Source organism: Medicago sativa, chromosome 6 (genome assembly GCF_051527215.1).
Source record: "Medicago sativa cultivar Bolivia chromosome 6, Bolivia_mono, whole genome shotgun sequence".
Lineage (NCBI taxonomy): Eukaryota > Viridiplantae > Streptophyta > Magnoliopsida > Fabales > Fabaceae > Medicago > Medicago sativa.
In genome coordinates this window covers 3706445-3726812 of record NC_140754.1, presented here as the reverse complement: position 1 = coordinate 3726812, position 20368 = coordinate 3706445, and the positions used below count along the sequence as shown (strand labels likewise).

The 20368-nt window shown below is 30.1% G+C and overlaps 1 non-coding gene and 1 pseudogene across 3 annotated transcripts; one reads left to right on the top strand and one right to left on the bottom strand.

Annotated features, from left to right (window-relative positions):
* Positions 1-3398: 3398 nt before the first annotated feature.
* LOC146912120 (U2 spliceosomal RNA) lies at positions 3399-3592 on the bottom strand. The gene has a single exon (XR_015016997.1). It is a non-coding gene; the product is annotated as a U2 spliceosomal RNA (small nuclear RNA).
* Positions 3593-4952: 1360 nt separating this feature from the next.
* On the top strand, positions 4953-8352 carry LOC146912119 (RING-H2 finger protein ATL46 pseudogene; annotated as a pseudogene). Of its 2 annotated transcripts, none has more exons than XR_015015699.1 (2): positions 4953-6675; positions 8096-8352. The product of XR_015015699.1 is annotated as an RING-H2 finger protein ATL46 pseudogene, transcript variant X1 (transcript). The 2 variants fall into 2 exon arrangements; XR_015015700.1 differs by lacking the exon at positions 8096-8352 and adding an exon at positions 6943-7040.
* The last annotated feature ends 12016 nt before the right edge of the window (positions 8353-20368 follow it).

The window sequence follows — 20368 nt, the reverse complement described above, 5'->3', positions numbered from 1 at the left end:
CAAAAGACTTGCTTATTATATTATTTTTAGTCATGTGATTGTTTTATTATAATTTCTGATGAGATGGTGTTGACAAAATATCTCAATGTTTTTGTAAATTAATAGTGTTATTTTGTTATTACCATTTACATGGAAAATTGCGTCCATATCAATATAAGAAGAGAATTTCTTTTCTCGCCCTTTCACATTCTCACACTTCCAATTTTTGGATTTTAAAACTCAAAAATGAAGGATTTTTTAACATGTTTTATGCTTTTCGAATTAAATAATTGAAAATCTCGTAAGATATACAAGAAGCTAGTAGAATGGAAAAAAATTTGTTGTATAACAATAATGAAAATGACAACTTCACTGCCACAATAATTTATTATTTAGCATCTTCAACTTAACGAATACCTACATATTAGGGCAGAGATTTTGAAAACCATTCATAATATATACATGATCACTTTCTAACAATAAACCGCCTCCGAGCTACCAACAAAATAAATCATCCTCCGCCTCTCTATCAGGGCCGGCCCATAGCCCGTCGAGGCTGGGCTATGACACCGGGCCTTGATTTTTTTGGGGCCCAAAACAATTTTTTTTAATTTGTAAGCCGTTAAATTAATTGTTATATATGTTAACAGCGAAACTTTTTCAAACTGATCATGCTGTCTCAGTGGCGTGGCTGCTTGTTTTCAAGTGCTTGGTCATGAATTCAAGTCCCAGTGGGAACATCTTTTAATAATCATTTTTTTTAGTGCCTTATTTAATTTTTTTTTGGGCCCAAAACTTAATTTTTTTTACATCCTTCAAAAGATTATAACCGGGCCTACGAATATGTTAAGACGGCTCTGCTCTCTACAACCTGGGCACCAAACACAATCAAATCAACCTCCGAACTACCACTCAAAATACCTCTTTTGGCTAGATTGTCGTGGGTAGGTAACCTCTCAAGAATAAGTTATCAACCAAAAGTTTGAAACTTTGACGGCGCTAAACTATCCCAATTTGTTTTCAAACCCCTACATGTAGATGCATTCAAAATACAAGGAGGAAGAAGTTTTACGCACAGCGTCCCTAAACTTTCCATCATCAAGCAAGGAAAAAAAAAGGAGTCAATGGATCACGTTTTTTACGCTTTTTTTTTTTTATGGCAACTTGAAGTGAATTTGATTTATGCTCTTTAAGCATTCAAAATTTATCATTAATGACATCTAAATGTTTAAATTGAGAAGTAAATATAAACAGGAACAATTGTAATTTTTCTAGGCAATCCTATGTATCCTAATTTCTTTCTATATATCTCCACCAAACAAATGCATACTTGCATAGTGCGAAAAGCAATAACTATATTTATGCATGATTTAATGAAAAAAGCAAATATCTTGCAATTATTGAATAAGAAGAAATTAAATATCTAGCATACTAAAATGAACTATATTTATGCATGATTTAATGAAAAAGCAACTATCTTGCAATTATTGAATGAGAAGAAATTTAATGTCTAGCATACTAAAATGACAAACTTAATATTTTAGACAATGACCTCAATGGTGGTTAGATCTTGCTTAAAGAAATTAGCTTTTGTAAAAACGACTTAGAGGACAGGATTAAAAAGACTGTTTGGTGGACCATGCTACCCAAAACCTTTAATTAAGCATGTTCCTTCTATTTAATAATGACAATAATGTAACATCTAAATTTGTAGTACTAGTTTGGCCCAAAAAAGAAAATTTGCACTAGATGTGTTTAAAAGTCTTCCACTAACCTAATTCCTAAGAATTAAGATAAGAAAGCACCAATCTAAATAGATAATACTTTTGATGCTTTATTTGTGTCAATATTTTATATTTTATATATTCAATCAAAAACCACAATTTGTAAGGATTTTAAGTTAGATATGATAAAAATAAAAAATTAGTTGTAAAACAAATAGAGAAAATTACATCTACCTCCCTTGAGGTTTTATTAAATGACACTCACACCCCCTCTAGTTTGTTAAAAACATTTACCTCCCCTCATATTTACTTTGTTAGTCACCGTTACCAAACTTTCTAGCTTCCTTCCTCGCCACCTCTAAAATTGAAACCCATTCTCAAATTCCTTGTAAGTAATCGAAGCAAAATCCTTCATATTAGTAAAAATGATAGCATTGCAACATGAAATAAGAAAGATAGTATTTTTAAATGATAGATTCATAAATCGATTTGTCAGAACAAAATAAATTAATCAGTTGAATAAATCACCATCGATCGATTTATATTTGTTGTCATGTGCTTAGTTATATTTTCTGAGTCAAGTTTTCTTTCAAAATTTATTTATAGATTCATCTTTTTAATTGGTTGAACTGTGAATTTATAAAATTGAGATAATAAACTTCAAATTAAAATCCATGTTGGAATGAACTTGATACAGTACCAGGAAGAATAGAAGAAAACAGAATTTGTAAAAAAAAAAAAAACAGAATTTAAAGTGCAGCATGGATAAAAAGTTCAAGGTGAAGAGTCCCGGAAGAAGGAAAGCTACAGAGTTAACAGTGATTAAACGGTGTTAAAATGGAAGGGTGATGTTTGTCAATTTGATAATAAAATAAGGGAGGTTTTTGTTTAATTTAAAACTAGAGGGGGTGTTTGTGTTATTTAACTAAACCTCAAGGGAGGTTGGTGTAATTTGCCCAAACAAATATGATTGAATGAAGGATTTTTAATTTGTAAGGATTTTGATGCTTTAGTACATATAAAGTACTAGTAATTCATATAAATAACTTATTCTTGTAGGTAACATCCTAAATAGAAGTATTCAATAAATCCAACAGAGATTTTGATTTTAAGTAACCCATATGGTTAGAGAAAAGCATAGTACTTACTTACATACTTCCTAATTCTACCAAACTTACAAGAAGGTATCCCCTTTTTCTTTTGTTTTCCCCCTCTTTTTTTGACTAATAAGTTAATAAGGATGGCATCAATAATTGACATGCCACAATCCCTCAATTCGGGTTTACAGCGACATAACGTGTAACCTACTGCTGAAAAGAGTATAAATAAGTACCCCTAAGTAAGCTGTCAAAAAATAAAGTACTCCTATCTGTAAACCTTTTATTCATTCATTTATTAACCTCGTTGAGGTTATTTTTGTGGTGAAAAGTAATTAGGAAAAAAAAAAAAAAACTGCACACATTCAATTGGAGCAGTGCAAATTTTGAATTTATACTTGTGAGAGTTAATTGTCTATTATAGACTCTTAACTTCCACAAAATGAATTCAATAGTTTATTGTAGAGAAGTTCAAGAAAAAAATATTTTTTTTTGTGGTGAGGAAAAATATATATAGAGACGAGTGTCTATTTTATTTTAGTTTTTTTTTTATATAGAATTGTTTATAATAATTTTCCACTCACAGTTGATTTTATTTTTTGGGTTAGCTAGACTCATGCAATAGTGTAACGCATGAACGACACATAGAAACCCAGCAGCAAGCTACTGAGGTGGCTTATCTCCCTCAAAAAAGTAATTTAATATGTGCGATTCATTTGATCACATATCATATATTAAACTGATAAAAATAGATATTACATTTGATTTTAGCCAAAAGACCAAGAAAGGTATACTCACAATTGATTTTATTAACCTTTTCTATTCACGAAATAATAAGTTCTAGCTATCACCAAAAAAAAGTGTACACTCAAATATGATTTTGAGTTCATTGAAAAGTGAACTTTTAAATTTTGGGTTGAAAATAATATTATCTAAAGAAGAACATGAGTTGTAACAAAAAAATAAAAATAAAGAAGAACATGAGTGATTTTAACGTTATTTTTTAACGCACATGAGTGATTTTAATGTATTTGATGTTTTCGATTATAAATGATTTGTTTATAAAATTAATTTTGATTTAAAGTTGGAATTTGAACCTTTTAGTGAGTTAAATGGCAAATAATTTATATTTAAATAAATTCACGTAAAAGTAGAGTGAATAATAAATTTAATCCCTAAAAAAAATTAAGAAAAAAAAAACAATTATAAAGTCTGAAGCTATAGATTCTAATTTCAAATTAGAATCAATTGTAAGAAAAAGTTAATTATATCAAAAAAATTCAAACATTTCAAAATCAATCTTATATATAAAAGATTAATTTTGTTTTTGTTTTAACCCACTAATTTTCAGGAAAATTAGTCAATTATAATCTTGAGTTCATCGGAAAGATAACAACCTTTTCTTATCCTTTTTATAAGAGACAAATAAGTCATTAAAAGCTGATATATTCTGTTTATATTAACAGTCCATTAGTCTTAACTCAACCGACAAAAATATCAAAATTGTTAGACTTAATACAATGATCGAAGTTCGAACTCCCTCATCTCTACTAATGTGTATGTGTTTATAATAATTTTTGTCATTTAATCTATCTAAAAAAAATTCATTAACCATTTAAGTTGCTCGATCTTTAAAATTAATTTGCCTCTTGAAAAAAAAAAGGGTTAATAGTGTTTTACCCCCTGTAATATGCGTCATTTCCGGTTTTCCCCTGTAAAATATTTTTTTTTGAATTTCATCCTTGTAATTTGAAGATTTTTTGGTTTTGGACCTTCATGAAAAATTTCATCCCCTGTAATTTGAGCAAATTTAGGTTTACCCCCTTATAATTTGAGTAAATTTCGGTTTACCCCCTGTTAAATTGAGCAAATTTCGGTTAACCCCATGCCATGTCTTCGATTTTGTACAGTCAAAATTCATGAAGGTCCAAAATTAAAAATCTTCAAATTACAAGGATGAAATCCAAAAAAAAAATATTTTACTGAGGGTAAAACTGAAAATGACTTATATTACAGAAGTAAAACACTGTTAACCCAAAATAAAATCAATTTATGTGGCATAAAACCAAACACATGCAAAGATGCCACGCTCCTTTATTGCGAGTGAGATTGAAACTAGTATTTATGTTTCTTTTTGTCATCCCTTACCTCTCTCTCACTTTGGGAACTGCTTCCTTCCCACTTTCACAGTTTTTGGATTCTTTCCTTCTTACCACAACAAACCCAACAAATTTTGTCCACTTTGCTTTTGGATCCATCACACACTTCCAACACATTACAGTTTCACTCTTCACTTTTTTCTTTCACTTCTTGTTCCTTCATACTTTAAACTCAGTTTCAAAACTTTAACAAGAACATGCAAAAAACACACCTTAAACAGTGTTCCATTTAGGTGAGTTAAGTTCTTATTATTTTACCAAAAACCCATTATTGAAAAAAAGATAAAAATTTGATTTTTATATATTTTTTTGAAGTGGGTTTTGAGCCAATAGATGTGTAAGAGAGTGAAACATCAAACATCATAGTACTGTACTTTGTTTTTTATTGGTCTGAAAATTTAAGATTAGGTTTTTTTTTTTTGTATGTACTTTTGTTGTTGTTGTTATTGTTGTAAGATGTGACTAGGATCTTGTTTGGTTGGAAGAGAATATTGTGTTTATGATATGTTACTAGATTTAGATGTCAGAAACTATGTATCCTAAGTTGTTATTTGAACATACTCATTTAAGAATGTCTTTGATTAATCATCATCAAATTTATCAAAAAGATGGTTACTTTATGAATTTTCCACCACCATCATCACAATCTTCATCAAGTTCTTCAACAACATCAACAGCATCCGGAACAGCACCATCTTCATCTTCTAGTACTAAGATTAGTCCAGCTGTTCTTTTCATCATAGTGGTTCTTGCTGTTTTGTTTTTCATATCTGGTTTACTTCATTTGCTTGTTAGATTTCTTATAAAGCATCCATCTTCATCAAGTTCTTCTAATAGACAACAACATCATAATGAAATTTCAACTTCTGATGCACTTCAAAGACAGCTACAACAGCTTTTTCATCTTCATGATTCTGGTTTAGATCAAGCTTTTATTGATGCACTACCTGTTTTTCAATTCAAGGAGATTGTTGGTTTGAATGAGCCTTTTGATTGTGCTGTTTGTTTGTGTGAGTTTACTGAGAAAGATAAGCTGAGATTGTTACCTATGTGTAGCCATGCTTTTCATATAAGTTGTATAGATACTTGGCTACTTTCAAACTCTACTTGTCCTCTTTGTAGAGGAACACTTCAAACTAATGGATTTTCTATTGAAAATCCGATATTCGATTTCGATGATCTTAGGGAAGATGATGGTTGTCCTTGTAATGGAGAGAATGGATTTGGTACTAGACAAAAAGAAATTGTTGTTGAGGAAGTTGTTGATAAAGGGGTTTTGCCGGTTCGACTCGGGAAATTCAAGAAGACGAATGTTGAAGTCGGTAGAGAGAATGAAGAAGTAGGTGAAACAAGTAGTAGTAATTTGGATGCAAGAAGATGTTATTCAATGGGATCTTATCAATATGTGGTTGGAAATTCAGAGTTAAGGGTGGCCTTAAACCATGAGAGTAGAATTCATCATGATACAAGGGTTATCAAAGGAATTGAAAATGGTGGGAATCTTTGTGTTGAGAGTGATTTGGAAGGAAAGAAGATTAGTAATGTTAGTAAAGGTGAAAGTTTTTCTATTTCCAAAATTTGGTTATGGCCAAGAAAGGGAAAATTTTCTTCTAGTTCTTTAGAAGCTCATAATGGAATGGCATTGCCATCATATCTTAACAAAGATTTGCAGAATCATGGGATGAGGGAAACAGACGGTGTATGAAATATTGAAAGGTATCTATATTTAACTTTGTTTCTTCATTCACTTGATTATTCATTTCAATCCATTGATTGAAGCTGCTTCACTTTGCATTAGAGTTCCAAAAGAATTTGGTTTGCTAATTTTGAGATTGTGGCATAATATTTTGATGTATTATTAGAGAGAAAATATATGAAATACAGTTTCTTTCTTTGTTCAAAAAGATCTTCTGACTTCATTGTATGATGAAATTGGATTTGGTGATTGTAAATGTTAATCTGATCTTATATGGTTATGCACAGTGAAAATCATGCTTATGTTGAATCCTGATTGTAAATTGGATTTGGTGAATGCAAATTGGTCAAGTAATCTGATCTTATATGGTTATGCACAGTGAAAAGCATGCTTATGTTGAATCCTGATTGTAAATTGGATTTGGTGAATGCAAATTGGTCAAGTAGCCTAGTGGCTAGAATTCCCCTTATAAGGTGAATCCTTATAAGGTGAATAATTGAGGTGTCCGGGGTTCGAACCCCGGACCCTGTATATAACAATGCATTGTCCTTGTCAACTGAGCTATGCTCACGGGATGTTAGGGACTTTTCTTTTTGTCATTTGATTTACGACTTTGATCTTATATATTTTTTTTTTTTAAGAAACTAAATTAGTCCACCCAAATTGACATTGGAGAGAATCTTATATTAGTGTGGTTTGTATATAATATATTAGCTTATAATTTTGCTATGTCACTTGTTTATCATATTTTTATTAGTAATGTATATTATAATTCATGATGATAAGATTTGAATCGCAGTGAAAAAATAGTTCTTTCGGTTCTTAGCATATGTTTGGTTTCGATTTTGGAGGATCAAAAGTGATTCTAGAAGTTGTAGAATTGTTTTTATCATGTTTGGATGATATAAAAGATAATTGATTTTGTTTGTAGAATTGATTCTACATGAAGCTAGAATTTGGCTTCTGCAATTGATTTTAGCCCTTGTTAAATCCTCTTATACGTAAATCCATCCAAACATAAATCATTTTACATTCAACCCACTTTTATCTAAGATCAATTTTACAAAATCAATTCTTGTTCAAACAGAACCAAACATACAATAGTCTGGATTTGATAACCATGGTGCAAACATCAACTTCCTAGTACAACCAATTGCACATATTACTCATAATGATTACAATGGAGAGATCTAAGGTAGTTGATTCAATTTGTTTTAGAGCCTAAACTGTTTCAAAACCAGACTTGTCTCTTTCTATGTCAATGTTATCTTCCCATCAATATGTCTAGTTGTCTACTAGATCATGTTGTGTGACAATTGCATTTGCTTTATAAGGCTTTTGGTTTTGTTTGATATTTCCTTATCATTCCACATACTTTCTAGGAGTGTGTGAATACAAACTTTTTTTATGTTGAATAATATTTTTTATTTTTTTGGACAGTTGGGCAGTGATCGGGAGGTCCACCAAAGTTGGTGTAATAGAAGAATATATCTATCTTTTTGATGAATTTTGATTCAAAAAATTGGTTGTAGATGCTTTTTTATGGGGCCACTTTTTAATCCTCCCATCTGTCCATGTTGAAATTAAAGACAAACTTTCTTTAATCTTAGTCATAATCACAAGTAATTAGTCCCAAAATTGACTTTGGGGAGGGGTGTTCAAAAAGAAAATGATCATGATTTGCTCTTTTAAGATTACTTAACTTGCAATCAAACACCAAGCTGTTGAGTTTTCTAGATTAATGATTTGATATACCATTGATATCAACCAATAACACACAATGTAGTTGTTATGTAGTCATGCGTTACTCACATTTTAGCCATAACATAAAACATAAAATGTTAACTATAATTCATTATAGTCATGTGTATTAACTATAACATAAAATTGGTGTCCCCGAGCACCGGTTAAGATACCAAAAAATGGAGTTATTACTAAAAAATGATTTTTTTTTTATTTTTTATGAATTAATTACACAATTTTCAATGCAATAACTATTATATAACTTTTTTTTAGTATACTTAATCAGTGCTCCAAGGACACCGATTAACATTTCCGTTGTTTTATTCACCTTTAGTCCGTTATTAAAGAAAAGTATATTATTTAATGAAGAAAGGTATTAACTAAAACATAAAGGGGAAAAGATACATAAAAAATAAAACTAACACATAAGCAAATTGGATCAATTCGGAGGAGAGGGAATCTTTATTGATTATAATTAGGCAAATGTTAACTTGTGCCCTCAAGGGCACATGTTAAGGAACTTATTATAGAAATATACATATTAAAAGTTGTGCAGTCAACTTCTTAAAAGTTAAATTATCATGTTTTTCAATGCAAAGTTGCTCATTTTAGGTTCCTTAACATGTGTCCTTAGGGCACAAGTTAACATCACCCTTATAATTATAATAAGTAAATGCCCTTTATGTTTTGGTTGAACTTGTACATTGAGGTGGTGGCATCTTTTGTTCTTGTAGCTTAACTCTAATTTGTGATGAGTTGGTTACTGGTTAGGTACTAGAATCTATTGATTGCATGCTAGTACTAGGGCTGACAATGAACCGAACCAACTCGACAATAGTTCGGAACTCGATTCGACAATTAACTCGTTGAACATGGTTCATGAACCAAACAAGCTGAACTTGAGCTGAAAATTAAGTTCGTTAAATAAATGAGCTGAACTTGAGCTTTATATAGTTCGACTCGGTTGGTTCATGAGTTGGCTCGATAATATATATATATATATATATATATATATATATATATATAAATTTAGTAAAAAATAATAAAATACAAGCTTTAATATTAAAATACAACACATGTAATTTATTACAAACTTCCTATGATATTTATGTACTTGTTTTGAGAGGAATTATTTCTTTCTTTCTTTTTTATCAAAGAGAGGAGGAGGAGTTATTTCTAATTTAATTAACAATTTAATAAAAGAGAGAGAATATCACCCCAAAAAAAGAGTGAAAGAAACAACAAGAAGCAAATAACACATTTGTGTAAGATTTTAACTAGACATATGTGCTAAACTTTGTCCCACATCGGGGAGTTTAATAACAGCATAGTGGAAGAGTAGTTACAAAAGAGAAGTGCATTTGTTCATCTAAATAGCTTGCGCTACAGTTGTTTTGATTTTAAAGTACTACTACTTTTTCTTTAGTAGTAGTCTTAAGACAAACATGGTCTATAGTTTTTTTTTAGTTCAATCTTTGTATACTTTTTTAAATAAATTAAAAGGTCAAAATATAAATTTTTGACAAAAACAAAAAAAACTTTTGAATTATATTACTCGAGCAACGAGTTGAACCTAACGAGCCGAACCGAACTGTTCGTGAACTTTAATCGAGTCGAACTCGAGCTGAAAAAAGAGTTCGTGTCGAACTCGAGTCGAGTTTCGAGCCGAGCAAATTCTTATCGAGTCGAGTCGAGCTCAGACAGGTTCGGTTCGACTCGACTCATTTCCAGCTCTAGCTAGTACTAACTTCCATAAGAGTAGTGACAAATTTCATTTAAAAAAAAGAAAAGAATCCAAGAGTCTAGTACTCTCATCAATGAAATGATAATGTCTTCAATCTCAATGTATATTAATTAAATTGAACATTAACTCATCAACACTCCCTAGGAAAAAAATATGGATCGGGTTTGTGATGCATGGGGAGGATGTGATCACTTCCCATCTATCTGATTAAGAACGAACGTCTAAATTTAAAAACTTGAATTTTAGATTTAAAAATAAATAAAATCTAAACATAAAATCTAATTTGCTTGATTTTGATCGGAAAGTCCAACACACTTGATCCAAATCCGAAAAATATACGGTAAAAAAGAAAGAAAATGAATAATGATATTTTTTAGATGAAGGAATGAAGAAAATATTTGACATGCACACAGTTACCAACAAAATACATATTCATCGGTCATATTTATAAGTAATTTTTTTAAAAATTTATTAAATAACTAATGTATCTTATCGGATGTAGTATTTATAATTTGAACATTGATAATCATTGGTTTAGTTAACATTTTTTTTTATAGGTATCATTATGATTATCAATGTACTGGTAATAGAATTTGATTATAACCATGTGATGAGTGGTGTGGGACTAGAAGAATGTTGTTCACACAGTGATTGACTGAAAAACACTAATAATTTACTAATATAACCTCATTGACAATTAACTGTCGATGAATTTTAATCGACGGCAATTAACTGTCGATAAACATTTACGTTTTTTTCCAGTGCGTTTCAGCCTTATTAGAAGTGTTTACAGCAATTTTCGTGGGACTATGGGCTAGTATTTGTTGTTGGTTGGGCCCAAAGCTCTGCAGGTCAGTGTACAACTGTGCATGCTACTGTCACTGTTGGAAATTGTCAACGACCTTTGCTCACAAATTTCAAGTTCACGTTCTACTAGCGCGTGTGTTACTATTGTTTATGGGAATACTATTGAGATAAGATAAAAAATAGCAGGGTCTTGCTAACAAGTGCCTTAAGGCATTGTTTAAGGAACCCAAAAAAAGAAACTATGTCTTGAAAATACAAGTTAAACACTTTTTAAAGTCATAATCGTACAACTTCCAATGCAAAAATTGCTACTTTTAGATGCTTAAACAATGTCCTTAGGGCATTTGTTAACATTTTTCAAAATAGTAAAGTCTTTTAACACTCACAAATCCTAGTAAAATACTCTAGTGTTAGAGTTTGGAAGATACCGATGACTTTGGTGTATTTTTTATGAGAGAAAATGATACGTGAATGATTAAAATAAAATATAATTTGTTGAGAGAGAATAAAAGGTTAAAAGATACTCCCTCCGTTCATGATATATATTTGACAATATGTATTTTTTTTTGACAAAATTTGACAATGTGTATTATTGACTTAACATATTTTGATCATATTTTTCTATTAATATACAAAGATAAATAATATCATATAAGATGTTATTGGATTCATCTCGATAAATATTTTAAAGGCTTATTTGATTCAATGGTCCCTCAAATAATTTCAAGTTTTCATTTTGGTCCCATAATTAATAAAACGTACCTTTTGGTCCCTCACTTTTTCCTCCGTTTGCCAAAAAAATCCCATCCGTCAAAAAAAATTGTTTTCCGTTAGTTTAAGCCACGTGGCAAATTCTAAGTGGCTAGTATAAAAGGACATTTTTTTTGTAGTGAAAGGAATTATTATTTTTTTTTACTGCGATTTATTTTCTTTTCCCTTTCTTCATCTTCTTCATTCCTCCTATTCATCATCATCCTCATAATCTTCAACAACATTCATTAAAAAAAATCATAAAATAATCTAAAAAAAAAACAACAACCACAACAACAACTATCAACAACATAAAACATCAACAATTTCTTAACATAAATTGACAGAAACCTAAAAAGGGGAATTGATAAGGGAGGGAAATTAAAACCCATCTTTATCACCACACCTTCAATTCCTTAAATCCAGAAATTCGAAAATCTTGGAGGAGGTACAGCAACAACAATGGCAACAACAACAACATAAATTCGAATTCGAATTTGAGTTTCAAAGAGGAGGAACAACCTCTTCCCTTTTCATTCATAGCACAATAAAACAACAACAACAACCATACCAACAGATCTTTAAACTTCTTCCCTTTTTTTATTTTTTTGTACAGCTTCTGCCCTTCTCATTCTTTTGGTCGCTGAACAACAAACCATTTCTTCTTCAAATTGCACAGAAATAAACAACCAATAGAAGAGCAAGGAACCCAAATTCAACTTGAATGGTAAAAAAATGAGCCTGAATTCAAAATAAAATTCGCCCCCTGAATCCAAAACGACCCAGAATCACTTGAAACGAAATCGTCCAAGTGCAGCTCGTAAAACCGAAAATCGCAATACGAAATCCACCAGCAACGAATGGACGAAGGTTTTGTATGTTGCTGCGTTTTCAGAATCAAACGATGGAATAAATTTGGAGTTGTGGTGCGATTGGGTTTGATAATTAGGGATAAAGATGAAATTGGGGATTTGATTTGTTGGATAATAAATCCATGGAATCCATGGAACTGGAGATGAAACTGTGTTGTGATGGAATGTAATAATAATGGAACAAAGAGTAAATTAACGTGGAGAAGAAGATGATAGAGATGAAATTGGGGATTGAGTTTGTTACGAGAAAGAATCCCAAATTTGGGTTCAGAAATAAACCCTTCTCATTTTTTTTGGTTTTTTTTTTCTGGGTTTTCCAGAGAGAGATGAAGCAGGTTGTAGATGAGGAAACATTGATTCTGGGTTTCTGAAAAAAAATTGTCCTTTCCCTAAAAAAAATACATTTGTCCTTTCACCACAAAAAAAAAATTTGTCCTTTTATACTAGCCACTTAGAATTTGCCACGTGGCCTAAACTAACGGAAAACAAATTATTTTGACGGATGGGATTTTTTGGCAAACGGAGGAAAAAGTGAGGGACCAAAAGGTACGTTTTATTAATTGTGGGACCAAAATGAAAACTTGAAATTATTTGAGGGACCATTGAATCAAATAAGCCTATTTTAAAATATTAACTTTTTCTAATTGAAGGTATTACTCCCTCCGTCCCATATTAAGTGACACAGTTGACTCTGTAACACATACCAATGCATACGTTTTAAATTTAATATCTTCAATTCTTTATTAGAAAAAATTATGAAAATTTAATATTTTAAAAATATTCATTGAGACGAATCCAACAACATCTTATATGATACTCCCTCCGTCCCAAATTATAAGCAAAAAAATCTCATTATCTTTGTCCCAAATTATAAGCAAAAAAGACCAACTTTTATCATATTTAATTATGTTGTTTCAAAAAATTATCTTTTTCAAAGGAAAATTAAGTGCAAAGTGCATTCAATTTGCTCTCTCTCTCATTTTCTCAATAACCAATAACCAATGAAAATTGTTTTTACATCTTCCTATAAAACTTATTTCAAGGATAACACAAGAAACTATGTTGCAAACTACTATGTTTTAGTTTTCTTAATAAGTGTGATTTTTTTTTTTGCTTAGAAAAATGTGGTCAAAAATATGTTCAGTCAATAATGCAAATTGTCAAATAGATCATCTACTGCGGGACGGAGGGAGTAAAGATAAAACATATGCATTAATATGTGTGACAGAGTTAATTATGTCATTTAATATGAGACGGAGGGAGTATATAGACAAAGTCATCAATTTCATCAAAACACAATGTCTTCCAAATGAAACCTCAAACCCACTTGGATCCTCCATTTTGAAAATAAATTTTAGATAAAGTGGTGAGACTCACGTGTATTTCATCAAATACTCCCTCCGGTCTCAAATGTAAGAAATTTTTCACTTTTTTGATTCATTCAATAAATGATGTAGACGACATACATCATTTATTGAATGAACCAAAAAAGTAAAAAGTTTCTTACATTTGAGACCGGAGGGAGTAAGAGAAGATGATGGTTAGAAAAAGAACATTTTTAACCTTTATTGTATTTCCCTAAAGAGAAGGAAATTATGTGAAGTCTCGTGTAATTTTGTTGAGATCCACATAAATTTTAAATTTTAAGCAGTAAAAAGAGTGTTAAAATGTGTAGAATTTGTTGTAAAAAGATCCACATATGTTGTTGTCCTTTATTGCAAACCTAAGATGAAAACACTTTTTTTTTAAATAAGATAAAAACACATTTGTGTGTTGTTATTAGATACAAGGATATAAATAAGGCTTAATAGCACTTTTGGGCCCCTATGTTTGACAAAATTGCGATTTTGGCCCCCTATCTTTGAAAACTACAAAACCGCCCCTTATGTTTCGTTTTCGTTGCCCTTTTGGCCTCCATGGTCAATTTTGACCTGGCACCCACATCACTTATATGAGGGGCCAAAATCGCAACTTTTGCAAACATAGGGGGCCAAAAGTGCTATTAAGCCTATTTTTTATTTTTTTAATTCATTTTCTTTTTTTTTTTCCATTTTTTTTTGTTTTGAAAAAATTTAAAAAAAGAGGGCAAATTCATAAAAATCGAAAAATAATGAAAAAATTTAAAAAAAATTGGAAAAATTAATAAGAATGAAAACAAAAATCTGGAAAAAAAAATTTCGCATGGCATGTGTGTATATACATACCACATCATTAAATCATTTTAATAATAAAAAAACATTAAAAACTGAAAATCTTTTAAAAATAACAAAAAATCAGATTATTTTTAAAAAAAATAAAAGATTGATTTTTTTAAATTTTAAAAATAACAAAAAATTAGAAAAAGTTCGGATTTTTTCAAAATTTAGAAGATATTTAAAAATACTGGAATTTAATTTTCAAAATAAAAAAATTTTAGATTTTTTTGCGAAAAAAAACTGGAAAATATTTAAAATTTTAAAAATCTGGATATATATTTTTTAAAATCCAATTACAATATGAAAATTAAATTTTGAAAATCATATAATCTGAAGAAAAAAAATCAATTTTAGTTCAAAAGAGACTGGAAGAGCAACTTGAGGTACTCACTTTTTAAATTTTAATGTCTCTTAAATAAGACACTTTTTAAAATTTTACACGCATTAATAATTCTTTTTACAAAAATATTCCTATGTAATTCAAGCTTCTCAGATTTTTTTCCTAAATTTTTAATTAAACTAAAATCAATTTTTTTTCTTCAGATTATATGATTTTTAAAATTTAATTTTTTTATTGTAATTGGATTTTAAAAAAATATATATCCAGATTTTTAAAATTTTAAATATTTTCCATTTTTTTATTTCGCAAAAAAATCTAAACTTTTCTTATTTTGAAAATTAAATTCCAGTATTTTTAAATATCTTCTAAATTTCGAAAAAAATCCGAACTTTTTTGTAATTTTTTAAATTTCGGAAAAAAATCTAAATGTCTTTTCTGCTTTTTTGTTTCATTTTTCGAAAAAAATAATCTGATTTTTTGTTATTTTTAAAATTTAAAAAAAAATCAATCTTTTATTTTTTTAAAAATATAATCTGATTTTTTGTTATTTTTAAAAGATTTTCAATTTTTAATGTTTTTTTATTATTAAAATGATTGAATGATGTGGTATGTATATTAAAAAATAATCTGATTTAGATGGGATCAGGGGGGTTTTCGAAAGAATCTTCATATTTCAGGGTTGGAATTGAAAGAATCTTTTTTACAGGGAGGAAAACCGGAACTCGCCTAAATTACAGGGGGTAAAGACAATATTATCCCTTTTTTTATTTTTTCAAAAAAAAAAGGATAAAAACCGAAAAAAATGATTTAATTTTTTTTCCAGATTTTTGTTTTCATTCTTATTAATTTTTCCAATTTTTTAAAATTTTTTCAGTATTTTTTTCATTATTTTCGATTTTTATTAATTTTCCCTCTTTTTTTTTAATTTTTTCAAAACAAAAAAAATGGAAAAAAAAGAAAATGAATTAAAAAAATAAAAAATAGGCTTAATAGCACTTTTGGCCCCCTATGTTTGCAAAAGTTGCGATTTTGGCCCCTCATATAAGTGATGTGGGTGCCATGTCAGCGTGGACCAGGTCAAAATTGACCATGGGGGCCAAAAGTGCAACGAAAACGAAACATAAGGGGCGGTTTTGTAGTTTTCAAAGATAAGGGGCTAAAATCGCAATTTTTTCAAACATAGGGGGCCAAAAGTGCTATTAAGCCTATAAATAAACATTTGCAGTGGACTACATATATGTTAGCAACACTTATAAATATGCCAAAGAAGGTTTTTTGACTTTTGGAGGTGGGAGGCGCCATATCAGTTGCCATTGTCCCAGAGTATGAAGATATGAATTACCTACGATCTCATTGATACATAACTCATAAGCACTTTCAAAAGCAACAATATATTTTTGATATGACATTATGGTGTATAATATGGAAGCATCGAAATGAAAAATTATAGGATGATGTCGAAGTTAGACCATCCTTTTTCGTATGTTTGGGACGAGACTATATTGTTAAGTAGCACGAAAGGAAAGAGATGGAACAAACTTGAAGCAAAAAAGAGGAAATGCAACATTGATGCGGCAATTTTCGAAGAAAAATATTATATGGATGAAGGCAGGGACGGATCCAGGATTTTTGAATAGTGGGGGCACTATATATAAAAATTTGTAACATTAAAAATCGTCCTCTATGATTTTCTCATTTTCAATATCAATAAAAATATTTTTATCGATATAAATAACTAAACAATCATTTAACCGACCATCTCCTATTCGATTTTACATTTGATTCTTAGTAATATTCATATTGTCAAGAAAGAATTGAGATATATAATAATATGTGTGGGCTAAAAGAGAAATGATTTGTGAGGAGTGTGGGCCATGTTGTCAAAATATCAACTTTTGGTGTATTATGCTACTAAAAAGAAAGTTTTCTAAAAATTTTGCGTAGGCACATGCCCACACACCCAAACATATAGATCCGTCCCTGGATGAAGGGATTTGTTTAAGAGGATCAAATGACGAGTTTATTCAAGTAAAGACAACATGGATACATGGATTATCACCATCTCATGAGGCGGAAGTTTGGGGGTTTAAGTGAAGCAATACTTTAAATTGGAGAATTAGGAGTCATTATGGTGTCGATTGAACTTGATTACAAGCTAGTGGTTGACGGTATAAACAATGTTCTTAATTCCCACTTTGAATTTGGTGCAATTTTGTTTGTGATGGTTTGGTTTAGCAAGTGTATTAAATAGTCGTCAAGTAGTAATATTTATAAAAGTTTGTATATGCATGGATTGTGAAATTCCGACTTAACGACTACATGGATTGTGAAATAAAGATGAAGAATACCTTGATATCTAAACAAACTTGAGTATTCAATACTTAGAAAACACTATTAGTCCAAAATTTAAATTTATTTAAAAATATAAATAAATATAAAAAGTAATGTGACATCAAATGATCAAATCTAGAGTACAATATCTTATAAAATTATGGATATTCCCTATAACACGGTATTGAAATAATGGGATAATAAAGTACTAAAATGCCACATAGATGGGACAAATACATATCCTCTATTAAAAAGAAACGAGATAAAAAATATCATTTAATCATCTGCATTGACTCATAGAAGTGTTCCAATTTGCGTTTCTCCGCACATGTTCATCTACGAGTTATTGTTTTATAAGCATTTTGTTCAACCTGCAAGCAAGATTAAACAATTTAAATATTCATTATTTTTAAAATTATCCATGTATCTATCAAAAACTAAAATTATTGTCTATTGTAACTTTTGTAAGACAAATACAATAGTAGTGTCAGAAATATTATGGCACAAACCAAAATTTTATGGATGGGGGAGTTAGATAGTTTCGTACCTTTTCTAGTATTTCAAGCAAGTCATCAGCATCAAAAGGTGGCAGTCTAGGATGATCATCCAATACACTAGTTAAAGAAGGAGACGAACTACTACCTGCATTGATTAATCCAAACTAGACTTTATAACTAAGAATACATTTTTATTATGTAACAATTGAAAAATGAGTCAAATTAATCCACATAAACACAAGAGAGAATACATACCAAAAATCAAAGAACCAAGAGAAGACTCTTCTAGAAAGCTAAAATTTCTAGACAATAGTTCACTAGAAGAAGTCTTTGTATGATCCAAAATTGCTCCATTCATAGAACGTGAGTTGGGTTCAGCATTAGTGATTGGTGTAATAGATGCATCTCCGATATTTGGATTAACCTCCACAACTTTTCCATCAGCACCAAACATGAGAGGAGAAGAACTTGAATATCCAGGTTTTGATATGTTTGCCCCCCAACTGATTCCTTGTTGTAGACTCATGTTTGTATTTTGAGTATTATAAGGCACATTTGAAATATCTCCATGAAAAGACATATCAACAATACCAGATGATGATCCACCATTATTAAAAGCATTAGATAAACTTGAATCCACACCATGTAGAATAGCATCTCCAATATTTGGATTAACCTCTGCAACTTTTCCATCAGCACCAAACATGATAGGAGAAGAACTTGAATATCCAGGTTTTGATATATTTTCCCCCCAACTGATTCCTTGTTGTAGACTCATGTTTGTATTTTGAGTATTATAAGGCACACTTGAAATATTTCCATGAAAAGACATATCAACAACACCAGATGATGATCCACCGTTATTAAACATGTTAGATAAACTTGAATCCACACCATGTAGACTATTTTTTAGATTCAGGCCTTCTGGAGTTTGCACATCGACATGATAGCTTGTCGGATTCTCAGATACTGTATAAAAAAAAGGCTTAAATATGTTATTCGTCCCTGCAAATAGGGGTCGCTTAAAATTTCATTCCTGCAATCGCTAATCCTTTTTTTTTTGCCCCTGCAAAGTTTAATCAGTTAAAAATTCGTCCCTTGACCAAGTTAATGACTGTCACGTCATCAAATTAACAAAATGGCATGGGAATTGACGAAAATACCCCTGACTTATTTTTTTTTGTTTTTTTTCCTTCAAAAAAAAATTCAGTTTTTTCCCGAATTTTTTTTACGAATTTTTCCCGAAAATTTTTCAGTTTTAATTTTAACAGTTTTTTTCCGAATTTTTTTTTTACTTTTAATTATTTTTTCAGATTTTTTTAATTTAAAAAAGAATTTTCAAAATTTTAAAAAAAAAAATTTTGAAGGAAAAAAAAATTAGCCCAGGGGTATTTTCGTCATTTCCCATGCCATTATGGTAATTTTGATGACGTGGCAGTCATTAACTGGGTCAAGGGACGAATTTTTAACTGATTAAACTTTGCAGGGGCAAAAAAAAAGGATTAGCGATTGCAGGGACGAAATTTTAAGCGACCCCTATTTGCAGGGACGAATAACATATTTAAGCCTAAAAAAAATTACATTCAGAGTTGGAAAACAAAATAGATTACAATTGAACTATGAATATCATACTTAGAATAATAAATCATGTAACATCATTGCTTTCATTTCTAAAACAATAAATATCTATTTTGAATTTTCAGAATTATAAAGTTCATAAATATCTTGTCTTTAAACCATGTCACATTATACCAAAGTTGTATTTAAGTGTCAGAAAGTAAGAAGAAACCTACTAAAATTGATATGTGATCCATTAAAATTTGGTGGTGATGGAACTGCGTGATATTGAAATCCAGTAGATGTAGGAAATGATGCAGCTTTGATTTGTTCTGAGTCCATTAATTTCTTTTGTTTATCCAACAATGTGTTGAACTGTTCAATTTGCTGCTTCAACGCCAATCTTGTGTAATAAGCTTGAAAGAACTCGGGATTTTCTTCTTTAAGCTTTTGCCAAACTAAAAAGATGAGAAGGAAAAAGAAACTTAATAAAACTATTGTGGTTTTTATTATAACAAAAATGTAAAAATCGTTGGGCTAGATATACAATGAAAGTCCAGAAATTAAACTATCAATTGCAACTTATGTGTGTGTGTGTGTGTTTATTTATCAACCTCTTAAAAATGATAGTCCAAATATTAAACCATAGCAATTATAAAGACAGTGATGGAAAATGTAAGATTAAATAAACATGAATCCTCTCTTAATATAAGAATCTCCTATGCTGGTGAAAACTCAATTTTGACCTTTAATTAATGTTTGACACGTGTCCAATTTGAGGGTAAATGTTGTCCTAAATTTGCTTTTTGCAACCAAATCATTTCTGTTTGCAGCAATTCAGTTTGTTTGCCTTTTACAACACCTTTTCCTTGAGAAG